This window comes from Pseudopipra pipra, chromosome Z, assembly GCF_036250125.1.
Source record: "Pseudopipra pipra isolate bDixPip1 chromosome Z, bDixPip1.hap1, whole genome shotgun sequence".
NCBI lineage: Eukaryota > Metazoa > Chordata > Aves > Passeriformes > Pipridae > Pseudopipra > Pseudopipra pipra.
The window spans coordinates 16,333,423-16,356,939 of record NC_087581.1 but is presented as its reverse complement, the minus strand read 5'-3'; the positions used below and the strand labels follow the sequence as shown (position 1 = coordinate 16,356,939).

At 40.2% G+C, this 23,517-nt stretch overlaps 1 long non-coding RNA gene across 3 annotated transcripts in view; it reads right to left on the bottom strand.

The window, feature by feature from the left end:
• Nucleotides 1–23,517, bottom strand: part of LOC135407210 (uncharacterized) — a 195,447-nt gene that overhangs the window by 153,528 nt on the left and 18,402 nt on the right. For 2 of the 3 annotated variants that reach the window (XR_010426759.1, XR_010426760.1), the window contains one exon: nucleotides 926–974. The exons of the other annotated variant lie outside the window; for it this stretch is intronic. This is a non-coding gene — a long non-coding RNA (uncharacterized LOC135407210). The remainder of the gene's footprint in view (nucleotides 1–925; nucleotides 975–23,517) is intronic. 3 annotated transcript variants of the gene reach the window in all.

Here is a 23,517-nt window from a genome sequence, read left to right as displayed (position 1 = left end):
TTATCGTTAAAGATGACCAATTTATGTTTATGAGTGAGGAAAATTAGGCCCCAAGGCATAAAAAAGTTCAATTTCTCTGAATTGTTGAACAATGGCCTAAGATAATGATTTATTACTAATCACTAAAAATTTTAACCCATCCCTTGTGACTGCCTAATATGCATATGTAGAACAAGTAGAAACACTTTAGACCCAAAAGATAGGTAATTCATTATCTTTCAATGTGTCGTGGATTGAGGTGGCTGGGTTTTTGGTAGCGGGGGCAGCTACACAGGGTGGCTTTGGTTAGAAGCTGCTAGAAGTTTCCCCCTCCCCCATGAAGCCAATGATAGCTGGCTACAGGAGGGACTTCCTGCTGCTGGCCAAGGGAGAGCCAATAATCCTGCCTCTGTGATAACATATTTAAGAACAAGGTTGTTGCGCAGAATTTTCCAGCCAGGGGAGAGTTGATCAAAGCTCCTGCGTGGCCCCACCACCTCCCCCACCATGGGAGGAGGCTGGGGCAGCGGCAGCCGAGCCCGGGCCTCTCAGGACCTAGCCCAGAGCAGACAGCGTCGGCCCAGCCGAGCTGCCCATACTGCTCTTGGCAGTGCCAGCCGAGCTGAGCGGCGGCCCCTGCGAAGGAGCGACTGGGGCCAGGGCCAGGGGTGGGGCTGGGCCCACCCCACAAGCAGCCTGTGCTGGAGCCCATCCTGCCCGAGGAGCCGAACAGCACCAACAGCGCCAAAGCTCCCAAGATGAACTGTGAGGGTGGGGGGTGGGCTGCCCTACGGGCTAGACCAGTGCAGCAGAGTGGTCCCTGCCGGCGGGCACTGCCCTCCCTTCCCCCTCGGCTGATTCGAGCCAGGGCCCAGGCTGGGGTGGCCCACTGCGGTGCAGCCAAGCCCATGCTGGAGCAGATGGATTCATGGAAGAAGGCTATTACCCCCGTGGAAGGCCCAGGATGGAGCGGAGTCCTTCAAGAGACTTGTGGCCTGTGGAGAGGAAAATCCATACTGGAGCAGATTATTCTTGGGTAGGACCCATGGCCCTGTGGGGGATCCACATCAGTACAGCTCACCCTATGAAGGACTTCATCCTATGAAGGACCATCAGGGTGCAGAGACCCCCCCCGCACCCTGTGGAGAAGTGACCCTCGGGACAGTAGATATGAAAGAACTACTGCCTGAGGGGTGGACCTATATTGGAGAGGTCCATCAAGGACTGTTACCCATGGGAGGGACCCCACAGAGCAGAGGAAGGACTCAGAGCTGTGGACCCCCCTGTAACCCATGATGAGGACCATGATGAAGCAGGCTGTCCCCTGCAGCCCATGGAAGAGTGACCTACGGGACAGCAGATTTGGAAGACCTGTTGACCGAGGGGTGGACTTGTCTCTCTGCACTGCTGCAGGGTGAGGAGGGAGAACATGGAAGGAAGGAGGGGTGGGTGGATAGTGTGATTAAGACTGATTTCTCACTCTTTATATCTTTTCCTGTTAGTAATAAATTTTAGTATTAACCCCACATTGAGTCTGTTTTGGCTGTGTGACCTCTCCCAGCTCAGAGTGACTTTAGTGAGTGCCTAGAATCTGGCCAAGGTCAACCCACAACAAACTGTTTTACTCATAATTTCCAGAACTTTGTAAACTTAGAGCAATATATTTGTGAATTTTATTTTTTTTTTTTTTCACAATTTCACCATCCTATCCCTGATATTGCTGAAAATGCTGTTAAAGGACAAAAAGCCCCTACATTTCATATGAAGGAAGTCAGTGCATTATCATATCTTCATGACTTCTGTAATTTGGATATTCACTGAAAGAGCAAGGTCTTTTAAAATGTTTTGGAGGACCCTTGAAAAATCCTCCAAAATCTTCTAGAGTCAGCTGCAGATTGGTTTTGCTCTGATCTTTTGCTTTCTTTGCTGGTCCACCTAGCATTGCCAAAGAAACAAAATTACAAATCACAGGATCAAGTTGCAGCTAACACTTTATCTGTAAAAGCAGTGCTTACGTTGCCACAATGCATGGGAGACATCTTCAGCCATCTGGCTTTTTTTCTGCTTATTTCTCAGACGTAACTTCTCTTAGCCTCTTGCTATCAGAGAAAAGGTGGAGCAAAGCCTCCAAGTGGAAATTTATTGCTCTGCCTCTAATTTAGGAGATCTATCCAGACAAAAACTTGCTCTTCCAGGAAAGGTTTATTTAGAGTTTTTGACGTGGCCCAAAGCAAGAAATGACAATGTGCAGGAGAACATCAAGAAAAGGTTGATTTCAAATGTTTTTCATATTGTTGGGTGACTGCATGCTATTCTTGTCTCCAATAATAAAATTTGTTAATTGTACATCTGAGTCACTGTGCTTTGCAACTCCTACATGATAAAAATAAAATACACTCATTTGTAGTTACTTATTTTTATGAACACCGGGAATATGCTGCCAGAAGCACTTGCATATTTTCAGGCATTTTGCTTGCAAAGCTGCATTCTTTTGATTACCTGCATTCCCCCACCTGTTATTGCTCATCAGAGCTAGGCTGCTTATAGTTTCTGATTAGCAGAAATTGACTCATAACAATTGCATTCTTAGGATATGAAGATAAATTCTTTCATCATAGCAGAGGGATTCATCTGCACAAATGCCATTGCTGTGGTGCTGCTTTTTCATTAATAAGCAAAGTCACAACCCACACAAGTTCCAAGTGCTGAACACAATCAACTCTGATATCAGAGTAGGACTCAGTGAAAATATAGGATGCAGAAAATCCTTTCTCTTGTCTGAAAAGAAGCTAGCTAAAACTAACAGCCTTTGTCCTTGACATATATCTTTTATCTTCAATACAGACTGTATTAGGTAATAAGAAACAATTGCCGATCACAGAATTGTGATGCAGAATGGAAAAAAAATGAAAGCTGAGAGTTTTGATCTCAGTGCATCAAGCAGAAACAGTTCAGTACATAACCTCTTCTGAACAACATGAGCTTGCAATGCAACAGTGAGAGAAGGTGCAAAGTTCACAGAGGCCCCAGGCAAAGACTGAGTCGACCTCTTCGCCCTTGCATTTTGTTGATTTGCAGTGATGCCTACTCTCCTGGAGAGGTCTTTGAGTTGCTCAGACTTACAGCCCATAAGTTGGTTTTCTGCCCAGTAGCTGAACCTGGTGCTAAAGATGCTGGTGTGGTTGGTAAAAAGGTAACAGCTCTGGAGATGGAAGAAGCAATATCACCAACAGGTCTGGTAAGGGTACAGAGGGCACATGCATCTGCAGCTCCCAGAGGAACTGGGCTCAGCAGAGTCATCTCCCTCTCTGGAGCTGTGGAAGGGCACTAGTGAAATCACAAATGAAAGCGCAAGCCTGGATACAGGCAGACATGTATTTTGGGACAGGTTGTCTGGGACATGTGAAACCTTGCTAGAGATATCTTATGTTGCTGATGAAAATACAATTTCATCTACCTTCACTTATTTTTCTTTACATTTTAAAAAGTCTCTGTGCACAACTATAGTAATAAACTTTATAAAGTCTCCCATTTCCTGTCCTATTGACATTCATGGCCCACATTTGGAGTGTTCTAATTGCCCATCTATTGTCCTGGATAGACCATCTATGGACTCTCTGAACATGGCAGACCTTGTAAGTACCTGTGTAGTCCATCCCCAGTTGCTACACTAGTTTCTCCGACAGACTAGAACTGGCAAAACAGGGTTTCTCATAGACACTCCACTATAACTATATCATCTGGGAGAGGAAAAAGTGGATCATGAGAGATTAAATCCATGGGCAGATAGAATATATAACAAAGTAAGCAAAGAATAAGTATGGGGGGGTAAGAAGTGTCCTGGAACAAGGGCTGTGCTGTAACAGCTCTGGGGAAATGAACATGTGAGAAACTCAGTAGAGATAAACAAACAGCTAGGGGGATTAATAGATGTGCCTTGGCAGAAAAAAATTGTCAGATCTTCTAAGAGAAAAGCTTGGGAAGGTAGTAATGCCAACTCTGTTGAGGGAGGTTGAGAAACATAGAGACAAGATAAGCAGTAGGAAGATGAATACCAGGAATAACCAAAAGACAATGCTAGGCTTGAGTAAGAAGTGAAGGAAGCCAACAGAAGTGCCAAGAGTCTGAGAAATAATCTTTGGGAGACAATTAACACGAAAGCCATCTCATGGGAGCTAGGAGCTGTGGTTTGGAGATCAAGACATAAGATCCTTTCTTCAGGTCACACTAAAACTTAGGCATTTTCTGGTATTGAAGGTCTTTGCCTAGGTTTCTCAAAGCAAGCAGATGACAATTTTATCTGGTTCTACAACATGCATGTTGCACATGCTAGCATTACAAACAGTAGTAGCTTTCAGTGCACTTGATGGACACTACACAAAATTGCTTAGAAGTATTATGAAATCACAGCCCTTACTCAAGGAGCTCTAAAAATATAAAATCATAAAAACCCTTATATAAGAAAATATAAAAAAAAAAGTACACCTGCAGAATTCATAATCATCTGAGAGCACTTGAGCTTCTCTTCTTACCCTCTCATTCCTCCAGGGGAGCTGGAAGCTGGTGCAACCCTAGTACAGGTTTTCTCTTGGGTGATTTCTCTCCACTTCTTTAGCCTAACATACTATGACATGGACCTGGAAAGAAGACAAGATTCTCACAAGTCCCTCATGCATTACAGTCCTTAGCTGCAACCCTGCACTCAGTGACTCATCACATGCAGAAAACTGTAAACATGGAAAGGCAGGGAATCTGGAAGGAGCAAACTCACCTCCACTCAAGTAGGTGTACACAAGTGAGTTATCTTCCTCTACCATAGGGTCTTAATCTTAGTAGGAATCACCATCTCATGTATCCCAGAAGGACTGTATTTTTCAGGAGATTTTCTTGAGATTTTTGTATTTCCTAAGAATAGGCTATTCCCTAATCTATTGCAACAGCAAATCCCTGCCATTTTTTAGACTGAGAGTCATCAGAGTGCCCTGTCATTCTGCAGGCAATTTGATGGCATCAATAGTTCCCTCTAGCGAGAGAGAGCATTTAAGTATGTATGTAGGTATGTAGCATTTCTCATTTATACACTTGGGGTGTAATTCTGCCCAGCCTCTGAAGACTGCAAAGTTATTCAGTCCAGTGCAAAGTCCAAAAGTACGCTCTTTGGAAGGATAAGCTCTTGGCACAGCTCTCTTTAATCCAATGTAAATGATGTTGCAGAGTACACAGCAATAGCAAATCCAATGAAGTTTCCTCCTTACTGAGACATCTTTCCCTTACTGCAAAGTGTGGCCAGTTCTGGACATGTTTGGTCCCTTATGCAATAGCTAGACCATTAGGTGCTTTGGTCTAAAGATGCCATCCTAGACACCACTGTGCATGCAAGGAAGTGCAAGGGAGGTTCTTTCCATTTAGAGGTATGCTATGAAACAACAGGCTTTTCTAGGTTCATGACTTTCCCAGGAGATAGCACTTATACTGCCTCTCCAAAGGTCAGTGACTAAGAAAGTGATTTTCTAGCATGGCATTGTGACATTGCATTACCAGAGCTTTTGATTTCATGACATCTGCAATCTAAAAGACTGGATTTACCAGGCAAATGCAAACAAATACTGCTTCAAGGAAAGCTGCCCTTCCTTTGCAGCTCCTAAACTACCTTCTCAGTATTTTCAAAGGCAAATATTTAAAATTTACCAATAAAAATATTTGCTACTTCTCTCTTAAAATATCTGCTATGAAAGCAACACCGTCTTGTCCCTATGCCTGTATGGTTTTAGAAAGAGTAACAGAAAAGTCTCACAATCTCTTCTCTGTTATTTGTCATTTTCTGTATCTATTCACTCACAGCAGTAGGATGTAAAATAATGAAGTGGCAATGTGAGTAATTTTACACCCTTGTATTTCGAACATATTAAGTACAAAGTGGATATTAGCATCAGCTGGTGAGTCAGCTCCTCTGAGCACAGGAAGAATCGTGAATATATTCAACATACAAATTTCTATCTTTCCTATTAAAATGCAAATATTTGTTCAGAAACCCTTATGATTAATTGGCATGAAGATTGCATTAGGTAAAAAATGAGTCATAGTGCTAAAATACTGGCAGAATAAGGGCTCTTTGACTGTGTTTTTCACTACCAGGGATGGATATTAAAATTATTCCCTTTCTTGGGCTTAATACACCAGTTCATCTGCCCCACCACAGTGACTGTGACAGTAGCCAGCAGTTGGGGCTCAGGAACATGACAAATATGGCAAGGACCTTTCTGCTGATATATCTTCTCAGCTTCTCTTAGTTAGTGATTTAGAGACTTGTCAAACTGGAAGTTGTGCCAGTGATGGATTATGATCTGTGAAGCTGCCCAAGCTCTTTTTTAATCCATTTATACCTTTAACAAATCAATTACAACAGACACCTTAATTTGATTATATATATATTTTTGAGAGGTAGTTTCCATTTCATTTAATTATAACTCTTTACATGATGCTATCAATCTCTTGAACTGTGGGAAATTATGCTTTACTCACCTTCTCTGTGCCATTTTTACACTTCAGCACTTCTATCAGGTCCTTCACAGTTATGTGTTACCTCTTATAATCTGTGATGAAGTGCCCCACTTTATTTCTCCTCTGACAGAACTGATTCCATACATCTGTTCAGCTTGACAACCTTCTCGACCTATCTTCTACTTTTACTGCTACTTTTCTGAAAAAGGGGTTCCATGCAATATTCGAGGCATAGATAAACCAGTAGCACAGAATAGATTTTTGGTTTTTTTTCTTGTTCTTCTCTATTTATTTTTTAATATTTGAGAACACTCACGGTTGTGTTACTGACAAAGCTAATACCTCTGCCTGGAAACCATCCCCTGCTTACACTTACACCATATAACAAGAAGACAGTAATAATTTCTAACATTATTACTGGGGGGTTAACCCCTAACAAAAAAATGGTTTCAAGAAACTCCTTATAGAGTGCTAATTTAGAGGCTGTTGTGAACTCATAATAATAGCTATTCTTTTCCCATGTGCATTACTTCATACTTGCTAGCAATAAATTTAATCTACCCTTTTATCATCATGTTTTTCAGTGCTCTCAGACCTTTCTGAAACCCTGTGGCATCATCTTATGACTGGTCTGCCTAATAACTATGTCTGATCTGCAAACTTTGCCAACTCATACCAGATCATTTAACATCAAGCTGGTCGGCACATGTCAGTATTAGAGAAGCTTGAGGTGGACCTTCATTCCTGCTAACAATCTTTGCTGGGAAAGATGATTCTGTTATTACTTCTTATTTCTTATCTGGTGCTTAGTTGCTTTTCCACACAAAAAAAATAAGTTCTCTTGTCCTGTGAGAACTTGAATGCACTATTCTTCCAGAAAGAACCATGTCAGAGCCTTTTATTTATACTCAGATTCATAATTTGGATCTACATATGTAAAACATTTCTACTCCATCAAGGAATTCTAGTAGGTTTGCAAGGCATTTCCTGCAAAAAACGCTATTTCTGTTCCAAAAGGTAGCAAAGGTATATATGATAAAGGTTTAGTTCTGTTATTTTATTATAGTTAATGTTCAGTTCTACTATTTTGTTACAGTTATAAATTTCCAGGGTATAGGTGGCAGCCATTTTGGAATATGTCTCCAATGATATTTCTCTACACTTTTTTTAAAGATGAGCACCATGTTAGTTATCTTCTGTGCCTACTGAACTGTGTTTAAGTGACATAAACATTTATACCAGAATTCATCTTTGATTATTACCCAATTCCATTTGATCACATGAATATTATTTTATTTTTTTTACTAATGATTTTAACAGTGCCTTCTAAAACTTTTCTTTTTAAAATTTACCTCTAAATTGATAGTCAGAACTCTAGATTCTCTCCCTCTGTAGTGAGAGACTGCTGGGCAAGACCCCTTCTCCATGGCCAGTACCAGCTGAAACAATTAATCTGGTTTTTCTGTAATGACTCTTTTTCTCTTGAGCACTCCCTCCAGTGCAAAAGAAAATAGAAAACCTTAATGCTGCCTTACTTGCATCTTGAAATGGGTTGCATGTACTGCTCAGAAGTAACACAGTAATTCTTTTTCTCCTGTACCTTTTCGCCCGTAGCTCCTTAAGCTTTTCCACTGTCACTGTGTTTTCAGCACTCCTGTTATCTTGTTTACCATCCTTCTATTTTATGGTTCCTGTCATCACCTTAGCTCTTACATGAAGCTGTAATGCAGATTTTAAAATCATGTTATTTGGAGATGGAATTTCAACCCACAGTAAATACACCATACATTTCCTGCAGCTGGCCTTGTACAATATGTTGTACCTTCATGATATATTGTCTTATTTTTTATATTTCTTCCAGCAAGTTTGCAAAATGCTTATTCTAATTAATATTTCTTGGGTTTATGTATCATTATTTGTCCCGATTCTTGAAAAAGCCTCAGTGTATCTGTGGGCAGGTATATAAATCTGCATGCTCTACATATTTGCATTACAGAGTGCAAGCTCTTTTTGCTGTGGCAAAAATCAGTATGTCTTAAAGGATGAGATAACTCTCTATCAAGGCTAAGTTATTTGAATCAGGTATGTTAAGCATGTTAACCACACCACACATCAAAGAAGTAATGATTAAATGTTATAAGGTGATTTCTTCTCAGACAAATTATTACAAGATATCTCAGAGTGGCATCACTGAGCTACGAGCAAAAGTGTCCATAAGTAAAGCATCAAACTCTCATTATCACTGACTTTGCTATCAAAGTTTGTTGTACAAAAATATGCAGATATTTTAAATTGAGATCAAATGATATTCAAATTATAGTAACCCAAAGCAATCATCTTAATATTGCTAGGTTTATACATCTTCTCAAGATTAAAAAGGAAATTTTAATGTACTTTTCATCTTTACTTTTTTTTTAATTCTTTGCCAAATCATTTTCTTTCATCATTCATAAACACCGCATCATCATTACAACCAGGTTGTGCAAGAGTGCAGAGCTAATTTCCTTCTTCAAAAAACTATGGAGCAGTCATAAAATGCATAGCTACTGTTGTGATTTTTGTGTAACACTGTGAAAAACGATTTCTTGTTCTGAGCTTTGGTACACAGGATCCTAAAATACGTATTTGGAAACAGAGAGACAAATTATAAAGACTGTACCAAAGCGTAGGGAGAAGGTAGCAAATGTGAATGAGCCCTTGGTGCTAATATGTGTGTGTGGTTGTGGGGTAGTGAACAGCTCCTTCTTTGCACAGCATGACTGGCTCATCATTTCAAGTCACTGGCTTGAATCAAATCAGGTCTTCTTCTCTCAGGAGATAGTTAATGGAGGCCCAACCACTTCTTGGTGTCTTTATTTTCACCACATTTCACCACATATCTCCCCTGCCATTGCACAGACGGACTAAATTTCAGCTGCTAAATGCTTAAGTTAGCAGCCTGTTTTCACACTGCCAGGCATGGGTTTGGGGTCTTTCTGTAACTGTCACAATAATTCACTAAAAACAAGATATGCCACAGGGACAATTATTTAAAAAAGTTCCTTGGCTCAGTGGTTACCACCACTACATGAAGTGGGTCTGCAAGTGGACAGCTCTGCACACCTTTTACCACAAGGACATAGATGCTTATTTATTTGATGCCACACAATGCATTTAAGCCTCTGCTTAATCCCCTTGATATTCTTGATGCCAAGGAAACTTGAAGGCAGTGTGAAGTGCAGTCAGAAAGCAACAAAACTATGCAGAGATAGACCTGCCTAGAAAAACAGACAGTGTTATCTCTCCTTTCACACCTCTACCTCTAGGAACGCATCAGAAGTGCTGTTTGACTAATCACTCCTTTCCAGGAAGGTGGTGTCTAAAAGTATTATCTGTTGGGTAGCTGTAAGTGTTTCACACATAAATGAATGCAGCATCAGATATGAGAAACGTGAGAGAGTTGCAGGGGGAGGGTTAATAAAATATTTAAATGCCTCAACTTCCATGGTCTCCCTCAAAGATAGCACCATCAGGAATGGGAACAATCACACTACTGAGTTCAGAATAATGTCTGTCTGGAGATTATGTACTGTTATTCATGCTGAACAGGTTTACCCAGCTCTATAAAGAGGGGTTGTAATCAGCACTTCCCAGTATATTCTTGGTGCAGAAGTCTCCTTACCTCTTGAACTTGAAAGTGCCTAAGCACAGCTTATCCAGTAAAACAAAACATGCAGCATACCAATAAACTCAGTTCTTAATTAGCTTTCCTTCTATCTTCACTTCTAATACTGACAGATCTTAAATGGGTTTTTTGTTATGACTATAGCCTTTTGAAATATTGCTGAGTAGTGACCAGAGGGGTGGAATTAGATTCAGCAGCACTTATGCCATCATCTGTTTGGTATGTTACTTCCTTTCACTCTGATGTTGGGAAGATCACACCCAGCCTTCACATTCCTCTTCAACAAGTTGTGTCAAGGAAAGGGGACAAAGGGTGTCCCACACACCACTGGTTATCAGAAAGGAAGGTCTTAATGAGGATGTCGGGATGTAGTTTCTACAGAAATCAGCCCTTTCTTGTGTCAGTTCTAGATCTGGCTGCTATAATCATTTCAACATCATCATCTTAAGGAGTGAGGGCTCGAGAGATAATACTGTATTCACTGGGGTTATTTAATGCTCTTGGCTTATATATAAAAGGAATGCCAAATTCTTAAACTTGACAGCGGTAATAAACCCCTAAAACTGAAATGAAATAATGGAGTTTGTTTTGGCTGGAATTTCAGAGAGAGGTTAAGGCGATTGAAACAGACAAGGTACCAGAGCATGTGAAATAACTTGTTCAATGTCATACAACAGCAGCCCAGTCCTAACTAGCTGAAATTAGGAACTCCATTATTTTCTTATTCATAAATTTGAGACATATCTATTATAATATTTTATCTACACTTAGCAATAGGTATAATAACAGTAGTAAATAACCAGAAGACAATGTCACAGAATGCACTATGACAGTCATATATTTGCAACATTCCTGCTTAAGAAAATTAAAATAATATTTGATCATATTTTGTAGTGACTCATATGTAAAACATTGCATGTATTTGTGACTCATTAAAAATTTCTTCAAAATGACTCATTTACCTTAGAGAGGAATGTACTGGAAATCCTTTGTAGCTTGCCTATAAACCTTCATGTGAATGTAATAATTCAACATAAATAAAGCATTTACAATATTTCACTAATAAGGAAGAAAATTCTGCTTAATCAGAGTCAAACAAAAATTTGTCTCAAAATATCTTTTTTTTTTTTTTGGTTTGTTATTTGCTGAATTAAGGATCATGAAGTCCTATGATCCATTGGAATCATTTTGGTACTGGAAAGTAAATTGGGTTAAGCAATAGTATGATCAAGTGCCAGCTCCTGCCCTTTGGCAGCACCAACCCAAGGCAGCACTGCAGGCTTGGGCCAGAGTGACTGGAAAGCTGCCTGGTGCAAAAGGACCTGCGGGTACTGGTCACAAGAGCTGAACATAAGCCAGCAGTGTGCCCAGGTGGACAAGAAAGCCAATGGCACCCTGGCCTTTGTCAAGAATAGTGTGGCCACTAGCACTAGAGAAGTAATTGTCTCTCAGTACTTGGCACAGGTGAGGCAATACCTTGAGTAGTGTGTTTAGTTCTGGGTCCCTCACTACGAGAAAGACATTGAGGTGCTGGAGTGTGTCCAGAGAGGGGCAACAGAGCCGGGGAAGAATCTAGAAAGTAAGTCATAAGAGGAGCAGCAGGGGGAGCTGGTGTTGTTCAGCCTGGAGAAAAGGGGAATCGGGGGAGACCTCATCACTCTCTACAACTACCTGAAAGGAGGTCGTAGCCATGTGGAGGTCAGTCTCTCCTCCCAGGCAGCTAATGCCAGGACAAGAGAAAATGGCCTCAAGTTGTGCCAGGGGAGGTTCAGGTTGGACATCAGGAAGAATTTCTTCACTGAAAGAGTTGTCAAGAATTGGAATGGACTGCCCAGTGATATAGTGGACTAACCATACCTGGAAGCGTTCAAGAAATTGCTCAGCATGGCACTCAGTGCTATGGTTTAGTTGATATGGTGGTGTTCAGTCAAAGGTTGGACCTGATGATCTTGGAGGTCTTTCCCAACCTTAAGAGTCTATGATTCTCTCATTCTTAGACAAATTAGCTGCTTCTTAAAATTTTATGACATATTTGAAGATTTCCAGTCCTATAGGCTTTTTTTTTCATCGCTTGATGTTCCTGACACAAGAAGAAAATAAATGGTGACCAGCCTTCTTGGGGAGTTAGAATGAGTTCCAGAGCTATAGCCACAAAACCTGTGCAGTAATCAAAGCAGAACATGTTTCCTTGCTTACCTGCTGCCATTTATCAGCGACAGCTTCTAATGACAGGATCGTGTCCATGAATTTGGAAACCTGAATACACTCTTAAAAAGTGAGACAAAATGTCACACTAAGAAAGTGCCAAAATCGGTCACCATGTCACAATCATTCCTGGAGAACTCAGGAATGTGCTCATGTGATGGACTTCCAGCAACTAATTTGTGGGAAAACATAAGTTTTATAAAGAATTTAATCACTGAATTACCTACCTATTATTCTCCATCAGATCATCTTCAGTCAGCCTGAAGATCATTTAATTTTCGCACACATTTTCTCTTGAGCACAGGCCAAACCACCAGGACTACTGTTATTGGTTTTGTATTGGTTTTGTATTGTTTTTTTTGTTTTTATATGCTTCAATTCCCAGGATCTGTTGCCTGTTTACTGCAGCCAGGTTTCAGTAGCGGGGGGCTACAGAGGTGGCTTCTCTAAGAAGCTGCGAGTCCCAGCTGTCTGACAGAGCCAACGACAGCCAGCTCCAGGATGGACTCACCACTGGCCAAGGCCAAGCCCATCAGGGATGGTAGTAGCATCTCTATGATAACATATTAAAGAAGGAAAAGAAGTTATTGCACAGATATAATTGCACTCAGAAAAGAGCGGAGTGATATTACGTGAGAGAACAACCTACAGACACCAAGGTCAGTGGAGAAGGAGGGGGAGGAAGTGCTCCAGGCACAAGATTCCCCTGCAGCCTGTGATGCAGACCATGGTGAAGCAGCTGTGCCACTGCAGCCCATGGTGGTCAACAGGGATGCAGAGATCCACCTGCAGCCTGGGGAAGAGACCCACACTGGAGCAGGTGGATGCCTGAAAGAAGACTGTGACCCCACGGGAAGCCTGCACTGGACCAGGCGTCTAGGAGAGACCTGCTAACCCACGTAGAGAGAAGCCCACACTGGAGCAGGTTTCCTGGCAGGACCTGTGACCCTGTGAGGTACCCACGCTGGAGCAGGGGCTTCTTGAATGACTGTACCCATGGAAAGGAACCCATGCTGGAGCAGTTCATGAAGAACCATTGCCCATTGGGAAGGACTGAGGCTGGAGAAGTTCATCGAGAACTGTCTCTTGCAGGAAGGACCCCACACTGGAGCAGGGGAAGAACTCCTCTACCTGAGCAGCAGCAGAAACAATTTTTGATGAATTGATTGTAACCTCCATTCCTCATCTCCCTGCACCACCGGGCAGGGAGGAGGTAGAGGCCAGGAAGGAAGGAGGGGTGGGAGAAAGGTGTTCTTAAGATTCATTTTACTTCTCATTATCCTGCTCTGATTTCAACTGGTAACAAACTCAACTCATTTCCCCAAGTTAAATTTGTTTTGCCTGTGTTGTTAATCTGTGATTAATCTCTCTCTGTCCTTAACTCATGAGCCTTTCATTATATTTTTTTCTCCCTGAGCAGCTGTGGAGTGATAGAGCAGCTTTGGTGGGCACCTGGCATTCAACCAGGGTCAACCCACCACAACCATAGAGCTACCGAATACAAGAAGGCCAGTACTCACCCAGTTTCTTCAGGATTTAGTAAAGAAACTCATTTTCTCACCAACTCACAGAAAACTCAGCAAGTTATTTTACTTTTTTGATTACCTATCTTTCCCTACACGCTTTAAATCATACATGTAGTTATCACAAAGAGTTCTGATCTACTTATTATTTAAATTTGACCCTCCAAGATCTAAACCATTACAAGATGTCTTTCCAGTGACAACCTTTGTTCTATGGATATTTCTGGATCCCTTTCCCCACCCTCGACGTGGGAGAGCCCAGTTGTAGTTCCATTTCCATCTGAAGAACCATTCCGGCGTCTTGAGGGACAGGGAAAGGGAACTCCAGCGACAGGGTTTTTCAGGCCCCGAGCCTGGAGGGGAGAGGTGCTCCCCCCTCCCCCCAGCACCCACGTGGCTCCATGGCAGGCACAGAGACAGCACACCGGGCATGGAGAGGAGGCAAGAGAATGTTTATTGTTGGGGATGTCACATTTATAGGGTTAGGGAGAATCACAGGTTAACCAATTAGAAGTCTCAAGGTGCTTACAGGAACACCCAATCACAGGAAGGGGTTAACAAGGACCAATGGGACACCTCAGGACACCTTTCCCAGGACATTCCTGCATGGGAGATAACAGTTGCTATGGGGGGTGTTGGGAAGAAGAAACACGTGTTTACAAAGAGACCACAAAGAGCCATCCTAAGACATGTTCAAACAAGTTTCTCATCAGACTTAGTGCTACAGATATTTCTGTTAACATTTCTGCATTTCTTCAAAGACAGAGTGCAGCAACTGGGGGCAAATATGAAGACTGGACACAGAAGAAAAATTATGTGGTTGTATGTTGGAAGTGGAAATTCAGGAAGATTGAAAGAAGACATCATTTAAGCAAACTTGGGCTTTGTGAACTGTTTCACAAAATTCGCACCCTTGTTCTTTAGTTTATTCTATTATCCTTTCATATTGTACCCTGATTGTGCCCTATTCCTTGTGTCTTTATACCCTATTTTCCTATTGGTCTATGTATGCTGCATTGCAGCATTGTCCCTATAAGGCTATCCCTTACCTACATGGTTGTGTTCCCCTTTTATGGTTGTAATTTGCATACTCGGCCTTAACTCCTCCTTTTGTTTCAGTGCCTTCCCTACCCTACCTTATATAAGGCAGAAACGATTTTGTTATTGGCCTCTTTTTGCATTTCACCACCACCATAACAAAGGTTACAACACTATTCTCACCCTGGTGTCCTGGAGTGCTCTACCCTTTTCCCTTGCTGACCGGGGCAGTTGTAGCTCCCCCTGTCCTTTCAGCTAACAACATAACAATTTTGCAAGGCAAATTGTAAAGAAGGGTGGACATGATAATAAAAAGGATGCTTTTGTGTGAGAAGGAAAACTGGCACACTACTTAGTCACTGCAAACATATACGTATTATGGATATTACTGCAGCTTGCTCTCTAAAAATAAGTATGTTTCTGGCTACTGAATAGGGTTTTCCTAATACTGGGATTACGTAATATAAATGAAGACATATGGCAAATAACTTCAGCAAATATAAATACATAATTTAATAATTCTGGCTTTCATTTATGCCTGCTGAATGTGTGTAGACACCATTACAATCTTTCATATAAACTGGATAATCAAATTGTTTTCCAGGTTTTCAGTATGGAGAGTAGTGTAAGAGCTTATGTTTACTTATGTTAGAAACTCAAGCTCGAATCTTTCAGATTACACTCATTAAAATCTGTTTATGGCTTCAAACAGTTCTTGATCTTAATATTACTATGGGCCAAAACAATCTTTATCACAGCGGTTGTAGCTGAATATTCATTATTATATCCCTTATCTTTTCTACCTACTCTACCTAGGAGATAATCTATTCCAAAACATAGGATCTGTATCCAGGGCACATATCATTTACCAAATCTTTCTAACAAAGTGAGGACTGAATTTGAGACTCTACCAAAATTCAAGACATTTAAAATATTTCAGGTTACTGATTATAGTCCACAAATTTCAGCTCACAAATGAAGCATTTCAACACCATAATAACTGTTCTTTCCAGGAAGTAACAAAACAACATTTAAGTATTCTCTCTTCATTGCCACCAGTCTTTCCTCTTCCCCAAACCCAAGAATGTTTATGCGGCTTCCCTGATGCCGAAGCTTTGCCTGAAATATCCTTTCTAGCCATTCTAACGAGTTCACCACAAAGTTTCCCATCTGTGAGAGTCCTCTACTCTCTCCTCTTCTAAAAGTGGAAATAAATTACTTTTGCACCAATGAAAGGACTCAGACTCATGCACTGACCTCAGAAATATGCTGGTTCCATCTGCAGTGGAGCACTCCCAGCCTGTTTTGAACTATTGTTGCTACTTAACACAACCTAGTTAACTAACATCCCTTATGTAACATAACAGAGAACTGAAACACAACACAAAAAGAGACCAAATCCCACTCAAATTGATATCAGTTCTGCTCTCTCCCGAGGGAGATTTCTTTGCTAAATAGAAAACTGGGTTTTTTACACTGAATTAGCAGAGTTGTTAAATCCCACATGCACAAAAGATTGCAGGATGCTTCAGTGTACTCACAGAAATCACTAAGCTCTGAGTCTTGAGTGTACATACCCTAGCTTTATAACTGCTAAAACTACCCATGCCTTTTCTCTTCTGGGATCTGTCAATTTAGTAATTTCATTGTCAAAACAGAACCTAAGTGGCTAATCTGCAGTAACACAGATCTGAAATACTTAACTCTCACAACAGAGTAATGCCATACTCAGGAAACAATGGTAGTGGCTGTGAACAGAAGAATGTGGTGTGAACTACTTGACTGATAGTCATGAGGGCACAGACTCGAAATGCAAATCTAAATGGTCAGTAGGATGAAGAAATTAAGATAAACAATCAGTCAAACATTTGCTATAATCTTCACTGTAAAGCTTGATACTGGCAAGAGTTGTCTTCAGCAGTAAGTCAGGAACCAGTATGGCTCCAGGAGTTCAGTGCTCTCTCCCTGTCCTCATTCCCTTTCTTTCCAACCTACACACACAACATACTCATATTTCCAGAGGGAAAAGAATCTGTCTGCACCTTTCACTGATATGAGTCACAGTGCTATCAATTTTTGCTTCAGAAAGTTAGGTAGTACATTGCATTTCCCAGGTGCCAAAAGATACATACTGCACTGGAAGGCTAAAGACTGCTGGGCTTCATCCTTCTGTATTCCAGCAAAGAGGACAAACTATAAAATAGAGTATGCAACAAGTAATTCCTCTTGGAAAGTCAGATTGTAAATCAGTCCCGTTGGTTTTCATCAGCATAATTCTCAAAGGGATGTTACTCAGCATCTCATACCAAACCTTACCCTACAATGCAATAGGAGATTGGGACTGAGTGTTTAAGCAGAGTCTGTATCAAGATCCATTGGTGATTGCATAGAAACTTTACCGACAATAATGGCAGAAAATACTGTGAAGACTCTTATAGACCTGTAATTAGGCATATCGGATAGCAAAAGACTTGAAAGGTCCTTTTCCTATTTGGTTAGCTCTTGTCTGGTTTTTATGTTTTAATATCTTAAAGAGTTACCATTAAAAAACAGGTCATACTTTGAAAATACTTCAAAATGAGAAGTGGAATAATGCCTGCAAAGTCACAAACTACCAGTCAATAATGATATAAAGAGCAAACATTCAGTTTCAGCTGTTACCTGAAGCTTGTTCCATCACTTAAAAACTGTCAAGATAGGGAAGAAAAAAAAGAATCATATCTGCCTACTTGTTTTCTATCCATCACAAGCCTTTCTTCCTCTACAGCTTAAGGGGCAAATTCAACATGAGAAATGGAGCTTTCCCACCAAAGAGAAGAGACAGAAGAACCTATACAAAGACTGAAAGAGCTTCAGTAATGCAGAATGTCATCTCCTAGCATGCATATCTCTTCCCACAAGCACTTGACATGAATACCAAAAATTGACAGCAAACTCTAGCCTGTGGGAAGGGTAAAATTTCTTGAGGACATCTTAGGGGCTGATGCTGTGGATAAATCCAACACTTGGATTCTGCCTGTAAGCAGATCCTCAGAGCTCTGTAGGGCTTGCAGGGTGTTTGATGTTGCCAGGCTAACAAATAACTTTGTAGCTATTTCTCTAAGAAGAATTCACAGAATAAGAGGCCTTCCTTTAACCTAAGTCCTTCACTTTTAACAGGTAATGATACCACATTAAAGACTTAATCAGACAATTTTAGTCTTTACATTAGGGACTTTTTTTAGTTTATATCTCAGATATGGCATAATAGTATCAATCAGTTGCACAGTTTTGAGCCCAAGAGAAAGGATTAGATTTTTTTATTTGCCTTTTTCTCTTTAGGAGGAAAGAGATTTGGAATTAAGAAATCAATCTTAACATTTATAGCAAAAATATGGAGCCAGATCTCATTGGTATGGTTCTCAGAGTAGACAGATGCACCCCATCTCTTCTAGGTTTAGTTTCCCTACATAAAAGATGACAGCATCTTACTGGATGCTGTTAAATACAAAATGATTTGTGCTTAATATAAAAGATTTTACTTTGAAAAACTCATTTAATTTAGAATTATATCATACAGACAAAGATCTTCCTTACATAGGATATATTGTTGCCCTATTGGATTTTTAGGTAGCTTAGGGACCTTTTCAGGTGTCTGGGTATATTTTTAAGGGTAAAACTGTAATTTGCTCCTTGCTTCAGAGAGTATTCTCTGTTAATCTAGTCCAGCATGGTTTTCAGAGGTTTTGGGCCAAAAGATTTGTTCTGAGCACATGGACTTCTGCACAGTCCAGATTATAGACCTTCATCCTCTCATGGAATTGTAAAAGCAAGAACATTCTTTGGCCTATTCTCTGAGGTTGAAAAAGATCATTGCTCTTTATTAGAGCTCTATAGCTCTTTGGAAAAAAGATCCTTGATCATTAGACCAATAAAACAAACATAATAAGGTCACTCACCAACACATAGGTCACTCTGGAAAATAAATCAGGATTTCAGTTTCTAAATAGCATGGGTGAGAGTGGGGTGTCTCATATTCCATGTAAAATCCATTTTCTAAAGGTACTTTAGTCAATTCATCTGCACTCAGGGAGGAGACCTTGTGAAGTTTTTGGCATAAACATTATCCTCTCTTTATCTCATGAGATGAGATTATTTGTAAAACAATTTCAAAGGGAAAAAAATTCTTCATAGAAGAAAAGCTGATTTATTGATAGGCTTAGGTAGTCTGTTATCAAACCAGTGTTTGAGGTTTAATTATGACTTTCATTTAGAGCTCTGACTTCAAAAGAAACATTTACTGCATGAAAATATTGATTTCCTCTCATCCTCCACAGCACTTTCCTGAAATGCACCGAGACCAACTATAATTTCTGCCAGACAGTAAAATAGATACTAAACTAGAAATTCAAAACTACTGAATTGCAGGGCTCTGAATGAAGTTGAATGGCCAAAACAGCAAGTACACAAATGAAGCTGACTATCCCAAATATTACCTTCCTGGACAGGTTTTGTCAGGTCTTGGAAATCTGTCATATGCCTGCCTCTCCTGGGAGTACTCATTGAAATAGTGAAGCAACAACTTCTTGCTGAGCAGTCCAGCTCAGGGTGGTTTTAGGTCATGTCTGGTCAGTACCATGCACCATGAGTCTGTGTAAGTTACTGTCCACACTTCTCACACACAGCAGCTGCCACCCAAGTAGGTCACTTCTAGTGTAAACAGAATAATGAGCCAACCAGAAGATTCGTCAGCATTCACTAAATGAATGCCAACAATTTTGTAGCTGGCAGAGCATATTGGCATAAAGATTTTAAAAACACACCAAACTGACAAGGTACCAAATAAGCACTGTAGAACAACAAGACAACATTTTAGGTTTTTGTCTCCTAAATATGTCTCAGTTATTGAACAGGAATAAAGAAGAGAACTTGAAAAAATTTCTAAAGATCTTTAAGACCTCAGAATCTACCTACTTGCAAAGGTAACTGAAGATCACAAATTAAAAGACACCAATGCAAATAGGCTAACCCATAGTTCAAATAATTATCAACTTTCAGTGTGACACACCTGCAAAATAAACAGTACCACACATACATACAAACATAACAGAGGAAAATAAGATAAACTATACAGGCAAGTCCATTTTACTTTATGACCCTTGTCTCTCATTCCTAATGAGGAAATGCTAATTCTTAAGAGGGGCTGCCAGACTTTCATTCCAGGATGGGCACTGACTGACCTGTAACATCAACATAGCTTGGTTAAACCTGTGCAGCACAAAGACACTGTAGGTAACAGGAACATTTGATTTTTAAATTATCCTTCTTCTTGTTCCAGTAAACCTATCTCAATGCAGGATCGTACAAGGACCAAAACTAGGCCTTCCCAAGCTAGAATGGGAATTCCTGCTTGACTGACTTGAAGTTATGTCATACCTTACTTAGTTTCAACATTGCAATATATATGTACCACCTCTCTCTCCCATCTTCCTCACTCCATCAACCACTGTGATTACACAAAATTGTAAATAATCCATGGAAAACCAAGACCACCAACACAGGCTTGCTGTTGAGTGCACTAAAATCTTTGAAGCCATATGACCAACACCTTATCTGGGAGAAGAAGACACAGAAGAAAGAAAGAAATATAACCCAGTTGCAGACAGAAAAAAATTCCTCATTTCATACTCTAAGTGTAGGCAACTCAATTCTTTTGTGTCCCCTCCACCCCCAGCCCCCTATCCCCATCTCCATTCCACAAAATATTTACTTAGCCTCTGAGCCTTGCCTCTGAGCCCTATTTTCTCAACACACTCTTTTCCTCAGGAATGTTAACAGATGTAGTTTTATTTCCTGTTTGCATTAAGACATTTTCTTGTCAGGCCTGTCAATGGCTATGACTGCTGCCCTCTTGCACCTCAACTTCATTTCCCTGGAAGAATCAGATAATGGCAGTTGTTTCACGCCCGCAAAGATGTAAGGAGAAGGGTTTGATGAACACATGACAAGAAGGATGCCTTCGCTGTAATCAGGATGAGCGTGCATGTGAGATAGGCAAACAGTGAGGCTCACAGAGTCCAGATATTTCAGCACAGAGATCTGTTCGAATAGCTGTCCTTGACTGAGGCAGCACTGGCAAAGAGCATGGAGCTGGCAGAGACAGCCAATAGTGTTTGTCAAGATTTGCATTTCTGGTGTGTTTTTATTGTTGGTACCCGAAGTTCAAGCTGACTTAGAAAATAAGTAAGGCTTAAGGTTTCTTTTAAATAATAAGCTTTAAGAGACACTAGCAAAAAGTGTACAGGAAACAGTAATAATGTTTAGGAAACAGTAATAAAAACCTTGAATGATGTGGCATCAAACTTGATGACTTCCAAGAGCCTGAAGTCACTTTACTAATGACATGTATACAACATGAGATTGCCTTAAAATGTGCCATATTTCAAAGTACACCCTAAACAGGTCATGGCCTCGGAATGGAGTTTGGGTTCCTTGTGCCACGTTTTACATCACTTGGTTGAATCTCCAATGGGTGGTTTGTTATAGGTCCTCTACTTCTGTGTACTGAAAGGTGAGGGGTGGGAATACAATTCACTGGCAAGCACTTGCTTGATAAATCCTAAATTTTCAGGCTGTATTTAGCAAACTAAACATTAAAAACCTAAACCCATGGTTTTTAAAAATGCACTTATTTTTATAACTTATGTAAAATGTTATGATTCCACATTCAAGGTTTAACTGTTGGGAGAGGGAAGTTAGCTCAAATCTCTCACTGAGGCCAACTTCTTTCAGAGCCTCTGGCACTCATCATTGACAATGAGGGCCTGGACCGGACTAAATGAAACTCAGGAATGGGCTCAAGAAGCAATTTCCTTTTTCTTATACTGAGCAAAATTAACAGAGTTGAGACTCTGCAGAGTTCTCATTGATAACACTATTATATTGTCAGCTTTAGAGAGCCCAAGGAGCATATGCAAAATACTAGAAGAAATAAATTTTCAACTTTGATAGAAACTACAAGGAAGACATCTCATCAGTGAGGTGACCTTTAAGTTGACCTTTACAGTTGGTAAAAACAATTGTTTTTCTCTCCCATTAAAATCCTTCCATTTGTCATCATCTTCATCTCTTCTAACTATGTAAAATAAACAATCCTCCCTCTGGAGCTGGCAGGGCCCCTATTACCATTGATTTGAAAGGTTTTACTTCTCACACCTTTATTCTCTTGTCATCTTTTTCATCAGCAGACCCATGGCTAACAGAAAGGAGACCTCAGATCACAGAAGCACCAGTGGGCTATCTCTATGCCATTCCCATAAATATATTTCTAGAAAGAGATTTCCCACATGACAGCTGTGCTGACAGTATAATGCCAAAACTGTGTCTATTGCATTATGCCATAAACAGAATTCTGAGAAGATTAGTTGAAAGGCATTTCAGCATTCTGCCACCCACACCTTGCAACCACAAAGGAGTTTCAGTTCAGATAAAGGACCTGCATTTTATGGAAATAGCAAGGAGAATTTCCATTAATTTAACAAAAAGCTCCAGCTCATGGAGAAAGTAAGGAAATTTGCACTGGGAACATTCTGCAAACAATTAACACATCATGCCCTTTGGCTCTGTTTTCTCTTGTTATTCTTAGCAACTAGTAGTTCCAGGAGTGCAGATACACTTAGGATCATAGAAGGAGTGAACAACAGGTTTCTCTAGAAGGTAAAAACTGGAAGCAAATTATGCACGTACTGGACAGGCCAGCTAGAAAACCTGCCTAGCTGAAAGTAATGCAATCTGTACCACTCTGATTTCATTAAAACCTTTTTTGCAAAAATCACCTTTTTCTGTGATGTCCACCAGTACTACATAAGTCACAATATTTCTGTCATGCTCTTAGTAAATAATTGTAATCATTCCCTTAAAAAGAGCTGTGCCCTGGATTTTTCAAACATCGTGTGTTTGATACTGTTTTCTTTAGCTTACAGACCTATATTTCTCAGTATTTAACACACGCCTGGGAACAGAAAAATGATCTGAAAGATTTTGATCCTCCACTTTTATACATAAGTGAACTCACTTATCATCTGTCATGGTAAAAAATGTAAATGCTCTTTTTTTTTTTTTCAATACGAAAGCATTGTTAGTACAAGAGTTACATTCATTGTAATTAAACATAATGATCTCTAAAAACCTGTTCAACTAAAACAAAGTAAATATTATCCACTAGAAGGAAAAAGATCTTGAAATACCTTTTCTTCAGGCTGCTGTACTTTCTATATTGCTTTTAATGCTGAAAGATAGTAACTTCTAACAGTACATGCTGTCACAGAATGATTCTGACAGTTCAGAATCACTTCTCTTATATGCTGCTCTCAAAAAGAGAGAAGCCAGTACCTCTCTCTCACTAGATTTAACGATGTATTAGGCATGCAAGCCTCTGGAGAGCAAAGATAGTTGCATTAATATTGACAGAACTCCTTTTACCCATTCCAGGATAACGTAACGTTTTACAGAAAAGGACATGCCCTCCATACCCTCTCATCCACATGAATAAATGTAAGTAACTTAAACCCCATACTCTCCAAATTCAACCACAAACATAATGATGGGTTGTAAAAGTTAGTTGTAAAC